The following is a 15233-nucleotide window of genomic DNA, read 5'->3' on the forward strand; positions in this document are numbered from 1 at the left end:
GGCATGGGGGGAAGAGCCCCATCCTCTCCAATGTCGTCAATGGACATAGAGGGCAAGGAGCTACGCCCATCCCAGCCTCCTTCTTACAGAGGGAAAGGTCACAAAGGTGGCCTCCGTGCCCCTCAAGGCAGCTACCTTAAGCTTTGCCCGTGAAGCCTGGAGAATGTCTCCCTGAGTTCCTTGGGTCTGAGCTAAAGATGTCCCTCCCCCCGAAGCCACCTATACTCAGACCCACACCTCTCCACCCCTGGAACTGAAGGGCTCTGCTTCTCTGTACTCACAACAATTAGGTCGCATATTATCTTCATGTGTGTTTATTCTGTTTGCATGTTGGGGGGCTACACCAGGCTGTGTTCAGGAATCACTCTTGACAGGGCTCTGAGGACCATGTGGGGTGCTGGGATTTGACCTTGGGTTCGTCACCCGCAAGGCAAGCACCCTGCCTGCTGTCCTGTCTCTCTGGTAACACCATGTGTTTAATTCCTGAGCAGGAGTATTCCCACGCGAGACCCTGGACTCAGACTCAGCTCTCATACACTCACACCTGCCCTGAGGAACAGCTGACCAAGAGCAGAGACCTATCTGTTCCCCGTGAGCCCCACCTGTGTGGAACGACGGCTGGAAAGGTCCTTGGGAGGGAGTTCAAGGAGACGACTTTGCTCCTGACCAAGAACTGAGCACCACTGGGACCTTGAGGTCACCAGCAGCATCTAGGCCACGGCTCATTTGCAGACCCGAGGCACAAACAAGCATCGTGATGAACATGAAACGAAAGCAGCAAAAGCCAGAGACAGTCTGCTGCTCTCTGCTCATACTCAGAAAAGGCGGAAGAGAACCCTGAAAGAAAGAGCTTGGTCCTCTCAGATGGAAAGGACCCAGAAGACTCGTGAGGCCTGAGGGGCTTGGAGGAGGGGGTGAACAAGTTGGGTTTCTCGGTTCCAGTCCCAAGCCCTGATGTTCTGCCAGCAAGCTGCAGAGCTGAAGTCCATGGCCCAGAGGCACTGGATCCCTTCCCTGGGGCTCCGGGCAGCGGGAAAGCTGGCCGGCTCCTAAGGGCCCCTGTTTTGTGGAAGGGGATGATTGTTCCGTATACTGCCTGACCCACCTGCCATTCCTGATCCCCTCCTCTTCCTCCTGCACCTCGGAGTGGACTGGCTTCCTAGTACACCCTGTGTCTCACTCCTTCTCCACTGCTTGCTGGAGTTTCCTGGCCCCAGAGGCGAGAGCACTCTGGGTCAGAGCCACTTCATTCCTCGGGAGTCTCAGGAAACCTTTGGCGAAAAATGTCAAAGTCAGCAGGCTTCAGGCAGAAGGGGAATCACCCGCGCCAGCCCTCGGCCCTGACCTCTCTTCCGGTGGTGGTCTCTCCCTCTGCGCGCCGTGTCCGTTCCCTGTGCTTTGGCACGCAGGGCTTTTCCCTGCTCTGCGTGTGCCAGACACAGCCCGCTCAGGATTCACACACTCTCCTGTGGGGCAAGCCCTTCCCTCTCTTGGAGCTTGCTGCTCAGTGTCTTCAGACCTTAGCTCGGGAGGCCTCCTCTCACTGCCCACTACTGAGCCAGAACTTCAGCCACGCCACCTCCTGGCTCTGTGTCCTTTTTGCTCATGACACCGACTATGATCTGAAACTGTCTGATTAGGGCCAGGAGACGCTCAACAGGCTAAGGTCATGGTTTGCATGCAGGAGGCCCAGGTTGAAGCCCCGATGTCACTGGGAGTGAGCATTCCTTGCCCCCAGCATCACTGGGTGTGGCCCCCAAACCAAAGATGAGCTAGGAACTATCTAATTCATTTGTTTAGTTGCCCGTAAACTAGAAGATAAAATAATAAAGGCCCTCCCGTTGATCATCGATTTGCTCGAGCGGGCCCAGTAACGTCTCCATTGGAGACTTTGTTGTTACTGTGTCTGGCGTATCGAATACTCTCGGTAGCTTGCCGGGCTCTCCGAGAGGGGCGGAGGAATTGAACTCGGGTCGGCCATGTTGGCTGTGTGCAAGGCAAACGCCCTGCCGCCGTGCTATCGCTCCAGCCTAGAAGATGTGACAAGAATAGTCCCCAACAAATGGCGATGCTCAAAGAATATTTGACAAATGAAAGAACCTATGAAGGAAGGAAGGGGTGGAGGGAGGCAGGCAAGGGAGAGTTCATCCTTTCACGGGGGATTGTATTCACTCAGAGAATTCTCATCCAATACTTAGCACAGAAACTACTGAATATACGATAATTATTATGCAGCTATCAGGATGGAGGAGTGGGTAGTGTGCACACACATTCACACATGCACACAAACTCATATTCACACATACACAGCATACCTATACACATACTCATACACAGACACACTCACAACCTACACACACATTCCCACATACACATGTTCTCACACTCACACGTTCACTCATTATAGGATACCCAAGCACACACACACTCACACACATACTCACATGCATACTCATACATAAACACATACACATATTCTCACACTCACACATTCACACAGACATAGGACACCCCCCACACATACTCATACATATAATCACACACAGACTCATATTCACAAGTATACACACTTATTCACATATACGCACACTCACATACTCCACACACATTTACACATGCACAGCACACCTGCTCACACCCACTCACACACATTCACAGCTATCGAGTACATCCATTCACACACACTCATACAACCACTTACACACATACTCATACATCCCCTCATGCATACACACACTCATTAACAAGTACACATACTCACACTCAGGCATATATACATACTCGCGCGTGCGCACACACACACACACACACACACACACACTCGAAGGAAAAGCCAAAGAACTCTCCCCGCTGCCTAGATTCACCTGGTTTCTGATGAGACCTTGGGGCTCATCAGAATAAGGAACTTCCGGGCTTCCCTCGAACAAATGCTGGAACCCAGGGCAGACCCCCGGGTTTGGACTTCATTTTCTTTTGGCAAAGCATCAGCTTTTCTTTTCTAAGGGAAAAATAAAATACAAAAAGACACTCACATAACATCTTGGAGATCAAATGGCTCTTGGAAAACTGCATTTTGATGAGTTAGGGAATCAGAACCTTATGGATTCAATCCTCCTTAGATCTCCTGGGGAGAGCGGGAGAGGGAGCAGGAGAAGGACAGGAAGGGCCGCAAAATGCAGCCCCAACTTTTGCCAACACAGAACCCCCCCGCCCAGGAGGGATGGTCTGAAACATCTCGACTCCTCACAGGCAGCATTTGAAGCACATGCCAACATGCCAGTGACAGAGTGTGAGTGGTGAGTGTGTTACGCAAATGTTGCAAAAGTTGTGTGTGTGTGCTATGCAAAACATTGTTGTTGCTTTTTGTTTGTTTGGGGGCCACGCCCAGCAGTGCTCAGGGCTTACTCCTGGCTCTGTGCTCAGGGATCACTCATGGCAGGTTTGGGGAACCATGTGTAAAGCAAACAAGCTACCCGCTGAACAATCACTCCAGCCTCAAAAGTTTTTTGTTTTTTAAACTCGCATTTCTTTTCCTGTTTCCTGACCCCCACAGTGCTGGCTGGGGATCCTGGTGGTGACTGGGAAGGCTTGATGACTGGACATTAAGTTTGTGTCCTTTGTGCTGCAAGCAATCTCCAAGTTTCTCTCTGAGGAATGTCCGAACTATCTGCTGAAGCAAATATTTGTGATAAGGTACTGAGATGAGCACTGTTTGTTTTCTTTATGGGTTGTGTCTCTATCTGCATTTTTCTGATTCAATGAATTGCCAGAGCAGACTTAGAGACACTGCCTGCAGGAAGTGGGATCCACACTGTCATTGACTGTGGGACAAAAATCAAGAGGAACCAGCGCCTCCAAGATTGTTTCAGAGTTGGAACCACAGATGCTCTTTCCTCTGTCCCCAGTCTCCTGAGAATAGGCACTACTGCAGATGGCAGCCATGTGGAGTCCTAAATACAGGACATTGGCCGAGGATCTGTGCTGCAGAGGCTTTCGGTGTCCCCTCATTTCATCCTCCCTAATCACTCCTAAAGGAGGTCCTCTGTTCTCATTCTCGTTTTACAAACCAAGAGACAGGAGGTACAATGAGGTTAAGTAACATAACCACTGTCACATAGCCAAGTAATGGGCAGAGCTGGGATTTCATCTAAAGTGTTGGGGTCAGGGAGTTTTCCAGGGGTTAAGGCATTTTCTGTCATTTAGCTGATCCCAGTTCAATCTCTGGCACTGTGTATGGTCCCTTGAGCACTGCCAGGGATCACTCCCGAGCACAGAGCCAGTACTAGCCCCTGAGCACCTCCAGCTGTGACCCCCAAACCCAAAATGAAACAAACCGAAAAAATTCCAAAGCATTGACAATTTCAGAGTCTTTACGACTGATCATTATTTTTCCTAAAAGATCCTTAAGCTTCTGGAATGTGTCATCTTTGCATTTTGCTGTTACATTAATCTTTTACAAAATTCCTGTGAGCCCAAGACAGAGTACAGCTGGTAGGGTGCTTGCCTTGCATTCAGCCAACCTGAGCCTGGCCCCCAGGCACCCCATTTGGTTCTCCTGAGCCTTCCAGGAGTGGTTCCTTGGGTGCAGAGCAGGGGTAAGCCCTGAGCACCACTGGGTGTGCACACACCCCCCACCCCCGCAACAAACAAAAGATCCTTCCTACCTAATTCTTCCTCCTCTCCCAGCAAAAATCTTCCCCTACCTCCATACTGTCTCAGACATTCATGGATGTCTTTTTGGAAGCCCCTAAATTAGTTGGGACTTTGCCCACTTCTGAATTCCAAGATCCACATGTCTCCTCTGTGCCTGTGTGACCCCTTTGAGGTCAGAAAGCCAGCACATGCTGAGGAAGACACCCCAGCCTGTGAGGAGATCCCCCTGGGTCACCAGACATGGAAGCTACCAGACATGAACGAGCCCATCCAAGTTGGATGGTTTCTCAACACTCAGAGGAGGCTGTCGGAACCACCTGGCCGTGGCACAGCAAATGAATACACCACAGCTCACCACAGCTGTGCTTTCTAGTTACACACGGTTGACTTGCGCTCCTCTACCTGACTGCAAATTCTCCCAGGAAATGTCAGAGTCGCCGCTCCAGGGCTGATTGTGTTAGGTGGTTCACCAACCATTCAGAGGGGAGAGGAGAGAGGAGGCTGGTGGGGGTGGCAGATGGGAAGCTGGCTCAGAGGAAGGCAGGACAGCCCCAGGAACAGAAACAAGGTCTGTGACGGGGCCGTGGGGTTTGTTCATTTCTCCCTCAAGTTCACAGAAGCAGCACCTGAGACCCCGGGAGGCTCTGGAAGCTGCCTATATCCAGGTGCTTACTAAAGTACTAGGTCAGGTTTACAGTCTGACATTCTGAATCTAGAGTCCAAACCCTCACGTGCAGTACTAAACCTCCCCTAAAATCGAGTATTCGGGCCAGAAAAATAGTTTAGAGGAGAGAGCTCTTGCCTTGTACCTGGCTGACGTGGGTTTAATCCCTGGCACCGTATATGGTTTCCTAAGCCCTGCCAGGAAGGATCCTTGAGTGCAGAGCCAGGAGCACGTCTGGCCCCATAACAAAACCCCAATAAACAACAATAACCAAAACATCTCAAGGGATTTGAAAGTTCTCAGTCGGCAACAAAACTAACTGCCTGGGAGGAGTCTGTGGGGATGGCACGTGTTTAACAAGCACGAAATGTTCGGATAAATTGAACAACGTTTCCTTGGTGTTTGTCCACTGGGAGAAAGCTTTGTGAACCCCCTGAGAAACTGTATAGGCTTTGTGGTTACATGTGAACTTGACAATGAAATAACTAATTTCCTGAGATGAGAGAAAGGGGAGCTGGTGGTATGTGTGTGTTTGTGTGTGTGTGTGTGTGTGTGTGTGTGTGTGATTCTGCATAATCCTGTTTCTAACTTCATGTGTTTTATAAAAGAAACTGATTTAACCCAAATCTCATGGTTCAACAGAGCAACTCAAGACTTTGAGAGAGATTGGTATGAGCACGAAACATCAGAATCAGGGGCGAAGAAGGGAGTGTAGTGGACATCTAATCTGAGACCCTAACGATGAGTGACAGCTGGCTTCCAAGAGGAGACTATGGGCAAGCTTGCTCAATAGCAATTTTTAAACCTTGGGCACTTGTTTTCCATGAAGGAGGCTGAATGAGAGGGAATATCCCACATTCCCTGGAAGCTAAAGGGGTTTTGAGAGTCAGCTCAGCAAGTCCAACTCCAACAGAAGCCCACCAGCGGATTTCCTGGAGAAAAAGATTCTATCTACCTTGTGAAAGACACAGGATGCTGGCTTAAGCCTGCCTGTTCATTCTGCCTTGAATGAATGCAGATGTCCTATCTGGGGCAGTGGCAGCATCTTATGACCATGAGGCCACAAGCTTGAGACAAAAGAAATAACACAAACCAAGTCCATTCCCATCACATTCCTGCAGCAAAGTAGCCTGCTATCTACCTCAACAGAAATGGGAAAAATCAATACCTGGTGTGATCTTAAGTTCACTTTTTGTTCAAAACTTGCAATCAAAAACATTCCTAAATTGTACACTAGGCAAAGTGGGGAAGCAGAAAAGATGAACCATTCATGGCAGAGAGTCTAACATGTGCAAACACCTGGAGGGGAGAAAGATTGCGGCATATTGAAAGATGAGAGAGTCTATAGAAAGAAGTGGTATGTTGTGCAACAGATGAGTGGAGAAATTGTAGGACATTGAGCAATGGGATACTACTTGACTCTAAGAAAAGATGAAATTTTCCTTTTGGTACAACTTGGATCAACCAAAGGGTGTTGTGTTAAGTGAAATATGTCAGAAGGGGAAGGACAAAAACTGGATAATCTCACTCACATGTGGTAGTGGATAATGTCCAATGAAAACAAACCCTTGGATTCAGAAAACAGAAATGAGGTTAACAAGGAGTGGGAAAGATGGAACAGACATAAACCCTAATATTAGGGAAAAAACATATGTTGGGACCAGAGAGATAGTATGGTAGATAAGGTACTTGCCTTGTACTGGTTAGCCCAGGTTTGATTCCTGGCACTACATATGATCCCCTGAGCCAGCCAGGAGTCATTCCTGAGCACAGAGCCAGAAGTAAGCCCTGAATACAGCCCAGTGTGACCCCTACAAGACATATGTAGGATAACATTGCTTTGTCCTTTCTGCCTTGCCACGGGAGCTTAGGTTTATCAGGTTACACCCATCACAGTGCTCCCATACCTTCATTTATCTGTAACCACTTCTCTATGCTCTCTTCCCCAACAGTTAATCAGCTTTTCCCCCAATCAGAATCTATTAATTTGTAAGGTCAGATCCTTCTAGGACACTGAAATTGTATTGTAAGTTAATATTGCCTTTCTCTTCTCCTTATGTCTTATGAATAGTTTGCTTTAAAGCAATGTCCTTTTTGTATAGATACAGGAAGACCATTAATATTATGCTTTGTAACTTAGGATTTAATAAGGTAAAGGTAAGGTAAAGGCCCTCCCGTTGATCGTCGATTTGCTCGAGCGGGCCCAGTAACGTCTCCATTGGAGATTTTGTTGTTACTATGTCTGGCATATCGAATACTCTCGGTAGCTTGCCGGGCTCTCTGAGAGGGGCGGAGGAATCGAACTCTGGTCGGCCACATTGGCCGCTTGTAAGGCGAACGCCCTACCCGCTGTGCTGTGCTATCGCTTAATTGGCTCTGAATATTCACTCCCAGGCATCTGCTTTCTCAACTTAAGCCTCAGTTGCCCTTGGTTCCTAATACCCCTAAAGCAGGGTCCCGATGAGGGACTGAATGGACCCAGGGCAAGCTGTGAACTACCCTGGCATCGAAATGGGCCAGGCCAAAGTCCCATGATTCTATAAATTAAGAGTTTGATCATAGACAAATGCTGTCATGATCCAAAAGTAACGACGAGACTAGGACCCTGCTAGGGATAGGAAAGACTATCTGGCCTGAGCACTATAATCTGAGATCGAGATGGCCCTAGTAGAGCAATCCTATAAGTTTAAGGTATTTCTTACTGTATCCATACAAAATAATTTCTATTATGTATGCTTGTATGTTTGTTGGACAAGGAGAGGAGAAACACACCCAGGGGTTTCCGTTATAGGGTGAGTTGTCCTGCTGAGAGAGTATCCTAGAAGAAGCGGCTTTCCCTGAGGGAAAGAACTTTACCGAGTGATTGTGACCACCTATGTGTAAGCCCCAACCCCTCAGGCTTTGGATTTAACTGTACTGTAAGAGTGGGCTTGGGGATCAGAATCGAAACTCCAGAGAAGGAGAAGAAAGGGGATCAGAACCAAGATTCCAGAGCCAGAGGGAGGATGAAGGGGGGATCGAGAAGGAGAATGAAGTAGTTTGGGGGAGGAAGAAGCAGGGGGAGGCAGTGGAGAGAGACAGGAGTAGATGGAGAGAGGATTGGAATAAACTGCAACTAAGACCAACCAGCCTGGCCCTCTTTCCTTCCTTCACCTGCCCTTCGCCATCGACCTCCCCGGGGTGGGGCAAACTACCTGAGACTACAGAACTCTGGCGGCAGGAGAGATAGACCGCTGCTATCTTTTTTTTTTTTTTTGAGTTTACGCAGACATATACATATGTATTTAAAAATAAAGTATAGGGGCTGGAGTGATAGTACAGCGGGTAGGGCGTTTGCCTGGCACGTGACCGACCTGGGTTCGATTCTCAGCATCCCATGTGGTCCCCTGAGCACCACCAGGAGTAATTCCTGAGTCCCTGAGCCAGGGGTAACCCCTGTGCATCGCCAGGTGTGATCCAAAAAGAAAAAATAAATAAAGTATAAGGATCAAGGTACATGGGTGGTGTTAAGGGATGACAGAGCTAAGTATTCAAAACACTGAAGTCACAAGACCCAAACTTAAACAAACTAAAAGGGTGCCTGTTGCGATGGCAGGCTCGGATGAGGCTCAGGGTAGGAGAGGGAGCCTGGGAACCTGGGGGAGGGAAGTTGAAACGCAGGCGGGATGTGTGATAGAACAGTGTATGTCTAAAGCCCAATTATGAAAAACTTTGTAAATCACAGTGTTTTCATAAATAAAATTTGGGTAAAAAAATTATATGTTGCGGTGCTGGATGGTAGGTAGAGAACAGTAGATGGTGGGTACTGGTGCTAGGTAGGTACTGGCTAGTGAGTGCTGTAGCTGGGTGCTAATTATGGCAAACAATGAGACTGGAGAATAATACAAGATTATAGCCTGCAGCAACTTTATAAAGCTTGTATATTTTAATCTTGGATATTGCTACCATGAAGTTGTGTGTGCATGTGTATATGTGTGAATGTGTGTGTGTATATATGTATGTATGTGAGCACGTGTGTGTGTGTGTGTGTGTGTGCATGCACAAGTGCTTGTGCTTAATTAGGGAAATTGCTGGGATAAGGTTAAGTTTGAGAAAGACCCTCTGGCTTGAGTTATTCACTCAGCAAATACTTCACGAGCCAAGTACAATGGTAGAGTGATTTTGAAGTTTCTACTAAAATTAAACATCTGTAATCCTACGCGTCAAGTGCAGGCGTTTTAGAAATAAAGGCAAATTGCCTCCCAAAGCCCAGGGCCAACAAAGTCGGAGCAGTTCTCATAGGAGTTTAGTTGCCCCAAGCAGGGGACGACGCGGAAGCCTGTTAAATCTAGAAGAGTCTGTCTTTACGGAGAAGCTTCACACAACAGACTAGCGTACAGATCAAGACAAAGTACTGGCTGCAGCCTGACTGTCTAGGAGCCTTTAGTTTCTATTCATGTACACAGATCACAGTCTGCTTTTTATCCTCCTAAATATGTGACATTTGGGCACTCAAAAATCAAAGCTCACACTGGCTTAATGCCTGCAATGTAAACCCTTGAACAAATAAATTAACGATTGTAAAAAAAGAAGAAAAGGAAAGGAAAGGAAAGGAAAGGAAAGGAAAGGAAAGGAAAGGAAAGGAAAGGAAAAGGGGGCAGAGACCATAGTAGCACAGGTAGGGTGCTTGCTATACATGTGGTGAATTTGGGTTCAATTCCTGGAATCACATATGGTGCCCTGAGCACCACCAGGAGTAATTCCTGAGTGCAGAACCAAGAGTAAGCCCTGAGCATCACTGGGTGAGGGGTAAAAATCAAAGAAAAAGGGATAACCTGCCACTGCATACAACAGCGTGGTGAGCCTCAGGGTGAGCAGAGCCCGCAGAGCAGAGGAGGCATTTGTGAGAGCTGGATCCTCTGAGGAGGGGCAGTTGGGAGTCACAGACCTTGACATGGTGCAAGGCAACACGCCAGGGACACTGGGAAGGCCGGGAGCCACGAGAGAGCTGTGCAGGAGAGGGGAGGAAATTGGAAGGGACCTTGGGCACACCCCAAGTCCTAGCAAGTCACTCAGTTCCCTGGAGTGGCTGGCACCGTGGCCCTGACACATGTGGGGGCAAGAGCATCTCCCAGCCTCAAGAGCTGGGTCTCAGGGTCCAGCACACTCCACAGCTGTGGAAGGTCCTATAGCCAGGGAGGCGCCTCCTCGCAGCACAGGGAACAGCCCTAGGTAAAGGTCCGGAACAGGCAAGCTGATGTTGTGGTGAAAGCTCCTTGGCAGTGGGTGGGGAGTGGGCAGTGTTCTTTCCACAGAACTGAGAATGAGCCTTCTAGAGTGTCTGGGGATCCCGAAGTACCTCTATGCAGATGCTTCGAGGGATAACCAGGGATAATGAGTAAACTTCCAAGGGATCACCTCAAGTTCGTGCAGGGCAGAGAAGCATTCAGAGGATCCATTATGCAGGCAGGGACATGGACACAGAACTCAGCTCTGTGTTCCAGGGATGACTGCGGCTGGAAGGGTGCTCCCAGGGCCGGCAGGGAGGAGCCTGATCGAGGGGGCCACACGGTGCTTTCACTGGGAGGGAGGGGAAGGGCATGGAGCCCAGAGCCTAGGAGACTGCTGGCAAGCAAAGCCAAGAAGGGCTTTCCAATCAAAGGCTCTTGAAAAAGCAAAAACCAAAAAAACTTGGAAGAACGGAGAAAGGCAGCGACTTTGTAAGCCACAGCTCCGTGAGCGCTCTATCACAGAAAATTCAGTGACTGCTCACTATTGGGGCCTCAGGGAGCTCAGGGAACTGTGTCTTTCCTGGAATCAGGCTCAGCTCTCCGCACCCCATAATCAGATTCATTTGGCTTCCAGGGATCCATTGGGAAATTATGTCTGATGTTTCAAAGCTGGAAGAGGATTTCACACCTCCGTGAAGACTGCTGGGAGGCAGGTGAAAGAATGTAGCCTCTGGGGGAGCAGGTGCCAATTAGAGCCAATTACAATGAAATTGACCTGTCTTTTGGCAGCAGTGTAGAATGGGGCTCAAGCAGTCCTGTGAGCACTGCTGCTCAGAGAAAGTTCTTCATGGAAAAGTGCTCATATCCATCACTTCTTAAGAAAAATGAAGGGGTGGGGAGCCAACAGTGGGCAGGGTGCTTGCCTTGCACGTGTCCAAGCTGGGTTTGATCCCCAGCACTTCTTGTGGTCTCCTACGCCCCTCTAGGAGTGATCCCTGAGTGCAGGAGGACCCCTGAGAGCCAGGAGTAAGCTCTGAGCACCGCTGGGCATGACCTAAAAACAACAAATAGTAATAAAAAGAAAAATGAAGGTTGCGGGCGTGGAGCTCAGCGGTAGAGCACTTGACTAACAGGTGAGGAGACCTGAATTGTATTTTCAGCACTGAAAAAGAAAGCCTTGAATTCTATCCCAAGGGAAAAAGAAAGGCATTCCAGTTCGGACTCACAGGCATGCCAACCTGGGTCGTGCAATCCTTTTCTTTTTATCTCATAGGACGTTCTCTCCTCTCTTTCTTCTCTCACATATTTCCTAAATAAAATGCATTTACTTGTGGGCCAGAGTGATAGATAGTACAGCAGCTACGGCACTTGCCTTGCCCACAACTGACCTGGGTTAGATCCCCAGCATCACATATGTTCCTCAGAGTCTCCCAGGAATGATCCCGGAGTGCAGAGCCAGGAGTAAGCCCTGAGCACCACCAGGTGTGGCCCCCAAACCAAAGCCAAACGAAAATTGTTTGCTTAAAAACAACAACAACAACAACAGCAACAACAACTCATCCCCAGTGACTCTCTGTTTGAGGGTGGGAGGCTTCCTTTTTTTTTTTTCTTTGGTGCTTCTATTATTAGTACTTAATTTCTAGCCATTTTCAGTCTAAGATGGTGCTATTGACTGTCAGGCTCAGAAACAAAACATGTAAATATGTAAATTTATATATCTTTCAAATCAGCATGCTTTCAAAATGTGACTTCTACACAGTTTTCCAGAAGGAAAAACTATAAATAGAATGGCTTGCACTTTTCCAATGCTTCTGAGTTGTTTTTTTCTTTTTTTCTCTCTCTTTCTTTTCAGTCTGTGATAAATGTAAAAAGAGGGGGAGAGGAAGTATCAAATAATTTATTGTGCCAAGATGGCAGCCTAATTGAGTTGCTGAAGTCGAGGCTTAAGGAAAATTTCCATCAGGTGTCATCCTGCTCTCTGGCCTTAGCTTAAACTCACGGATCAATTTGAATCAATTTGACATGTACACACTTCAGGGCATGGTTAGTTTCAAATCAATTAAGTTCCCTGCAACTTTATGATTAAGGACCCAAGGTCATAAAACATTCATATAAAAATCACAAATTATAAAGTGAAAAGTAAAATCTCTACCTAATGTTTTATTATTTTTTTTAAATCGCCAGAATCATTATGTAAGCTTCATTAAACAAACAAGGTAAGAGTAATTAAGTGGTAAATTGAGTACAGTGATTTCAAAAGACTCTAATTAGGATGGACTAAACAGTTTAATGAAAGTAAGGGAGCTGGGTGGGGGAGGGGAGACCGTCTGCAGCTTTCCGTCTGAGAGCAGGCGGGTTCCCCACCCCCATCTCTCGGGTCTGAGCGCCTCTGGGGCTGGAAGCACAGGGTTGCTGGTCAAAGCAGACTGAATGCGCCACCTTTGGACCTGACCTTGGCTGGCCTGCCTGCAACCAGACATGGCACAGCGCCCTCCTCTTGCCCGAAGCGGGTGGACAGCCCTTTGAAAGAGGAGCGCCACGAAATGTGATTCCTGCCTTCTATGGTTACAGGGAAAATTTTCTCTTGATTTGGAGTTCAGGGAAGGGAAGTCAGAAGGTGCAAGTCAATTACCGTTTCTATTAAAATAATCTGAGGCTTCCCAAACGCCAGGTCCTCTCTTGTTCTCATGGCTCCCCTGAGTACCTGAGGCAGGATCTCTGAATTCTTTCTGTCTCGGAGAGGGAAGCACAGCTCCTCTTTGAGAAACACGTTGACCCAGGTGTGTGTGTGGGGGTGGGGGGGGAGGTAGGGGAGAGTGGGGAAGGGTGCTGAAGGATAGGTGCTCCACTGACACAGCAGGAGGAACCGTGGTTCTCCTCTACTCAGCACGTGCTGACTGGGGGTCACCACCTCCACGTCAGGGGCTTGGAAAGCAAAGACACTGAGTGAGGGGCTGGAGAGTGCATAGTGAGTAGGGCTCTTGCCTTGCACAACCCACCAGGATTTGATCCCCGGCATCCCGTATGTTCCCCTGAGCAACACCAGGAGCAATTCCTGAGTGTGGAGCCAAGAGTAACTCCGGAGCAATGCTGGGTGTGACCCAAAAGGAAAAAAAAAAAGATAGAAATACTGAGTAAACCAAAGAGGGCAGTCCTGTCCCCAATGGCCTGTGCGCTGTGGGAAGAATGGGCGAGGGAGAGGTCAGCAGAGACAGCCATCCTGCTCTGCAGAGAACGTGTCAAGGGTCACATGACAGCATTGACTGGCCCCTTCTTTAATCCATCCTCTCCTCCATGTGAACAGAAAGATGACAACATTGGAGTAGGGAACATAGCATAGGGGGCACCCACTGGGGACTGGGAGCACCCATTGTAGTTTCTCCCGAGAGATGCAGGAATCAGATCTCCTGCAGCTCCCAAAGTTGGCCTCCAGTGGAGCAGAGCAAGAATACTTTCTCCTGCAGGGATTATGGGCAGGGGTGGGAGGGTTTCAGCCTGAAGGGGCAGCCAGGTTCAGAAGGAGACCAAGGCACCCAGGGAAACCCGGGAAAGGAGGCCCTTGCAAGGCCAACCCCACAAAATCCACTGACTCGTGGTTGCCAAAGCATGAAAGTTGGCAGAAGGTAGCGACTCATTGTCCTGTTGCCACCCACCAACTAACTAATGCAACAGGTCAGGGCTGGGCGCCCTGGCAAAGGTAGAAGAGGACGAGATTCCTGGTGAACCCCAACAATCACAATGGGGCAAGAGTCAGGAAAGGGCCTTCACTCTGATCTGACATGTAGCTTGGAAATGAACAACACGGAGCCTAAAAACGAAAGTGATGGGTTAGAATAGGAACTGGGCAACAACAGAATCCAGTTGATCCAAGTAAAGGCTGCATTTCCCAGTGGAAGATGTCACCCAGCTGGTCTGAGAGCAATATTTGAAACAACAAAGTCATTTCTTATTTGTGCTACCAATGAATGGAGACACTTCAAAATAACAGGCTGCGATGCAGAGAGGGGGACAGCCAGGCCAGGGACGGAGCTGGCCGGTGCTGGTATTGTTTCATATCAGCCATCCTTATGGGCTGGCAGATTTTTCTCTTCTGTGTGTGATCCAAGGCTCACTCCAAGGCCACATAGCAACTAGATGACAGAACCAGGCTTCACACCCAGGGTGTGACTTGGAAATCTAATGTTTTCACAGGGACCTTGATTCCTTCAGAACACCTTGTTTTATCCCCATGGCAGTTACCAGACCTCCCATTTACTACTCAGAATTCCCACCTGCAAACTCACCCACTGAAAGAACATGTCTCCCTGTTTGCGAACAACTGACGTGAATCACATTATTGGAAGGGAATGAAATCGCTCTTGTGTGGAAATAGCTTGATCTTTACCTCGTGCTGAGTCTAAGCGTTGGGCCTTCAGGGGTGCCCGAGCAGGCAGATAGGGCTGACTCCAGGCTTCTCGAGGCTTCTGCACACCATTCATTCCCACCTGTCATCCCAAGACTTTCTTAGGCCACTTCAGTCTAAGTTCCCCAGCTGAGTTGGGCACGAAAGCCTGTGAAAACTTTCCTTCCCTCTGTTTAGAGAATAAGTTGGACTCTTGTGGTCAGAATAATTTTAGGGCTGGGAGCAAGTTCTAAAATGGGGTTGCCCCTTGGTTTCTCTGTAAAGATCAATGATCTCGTGGGACCCTTAGGATTTTAGAAGAAGA

This window comes from Sorex fumeus, unplaced genomic scaffold (assembly GCF_029834395.1).
Source record: "Sorex fumeus unplaced genomic scaffold, SorFum_2.1 ptg000122l, whole genome shotgun sequence".
In the NCBI taxonomy this organism is placed as follows: Eukaryota; Metazoa; Chordata; class Mammalia; order Eulipotyphla; family Soricidae; genus Sorex; species Sorex fumeus.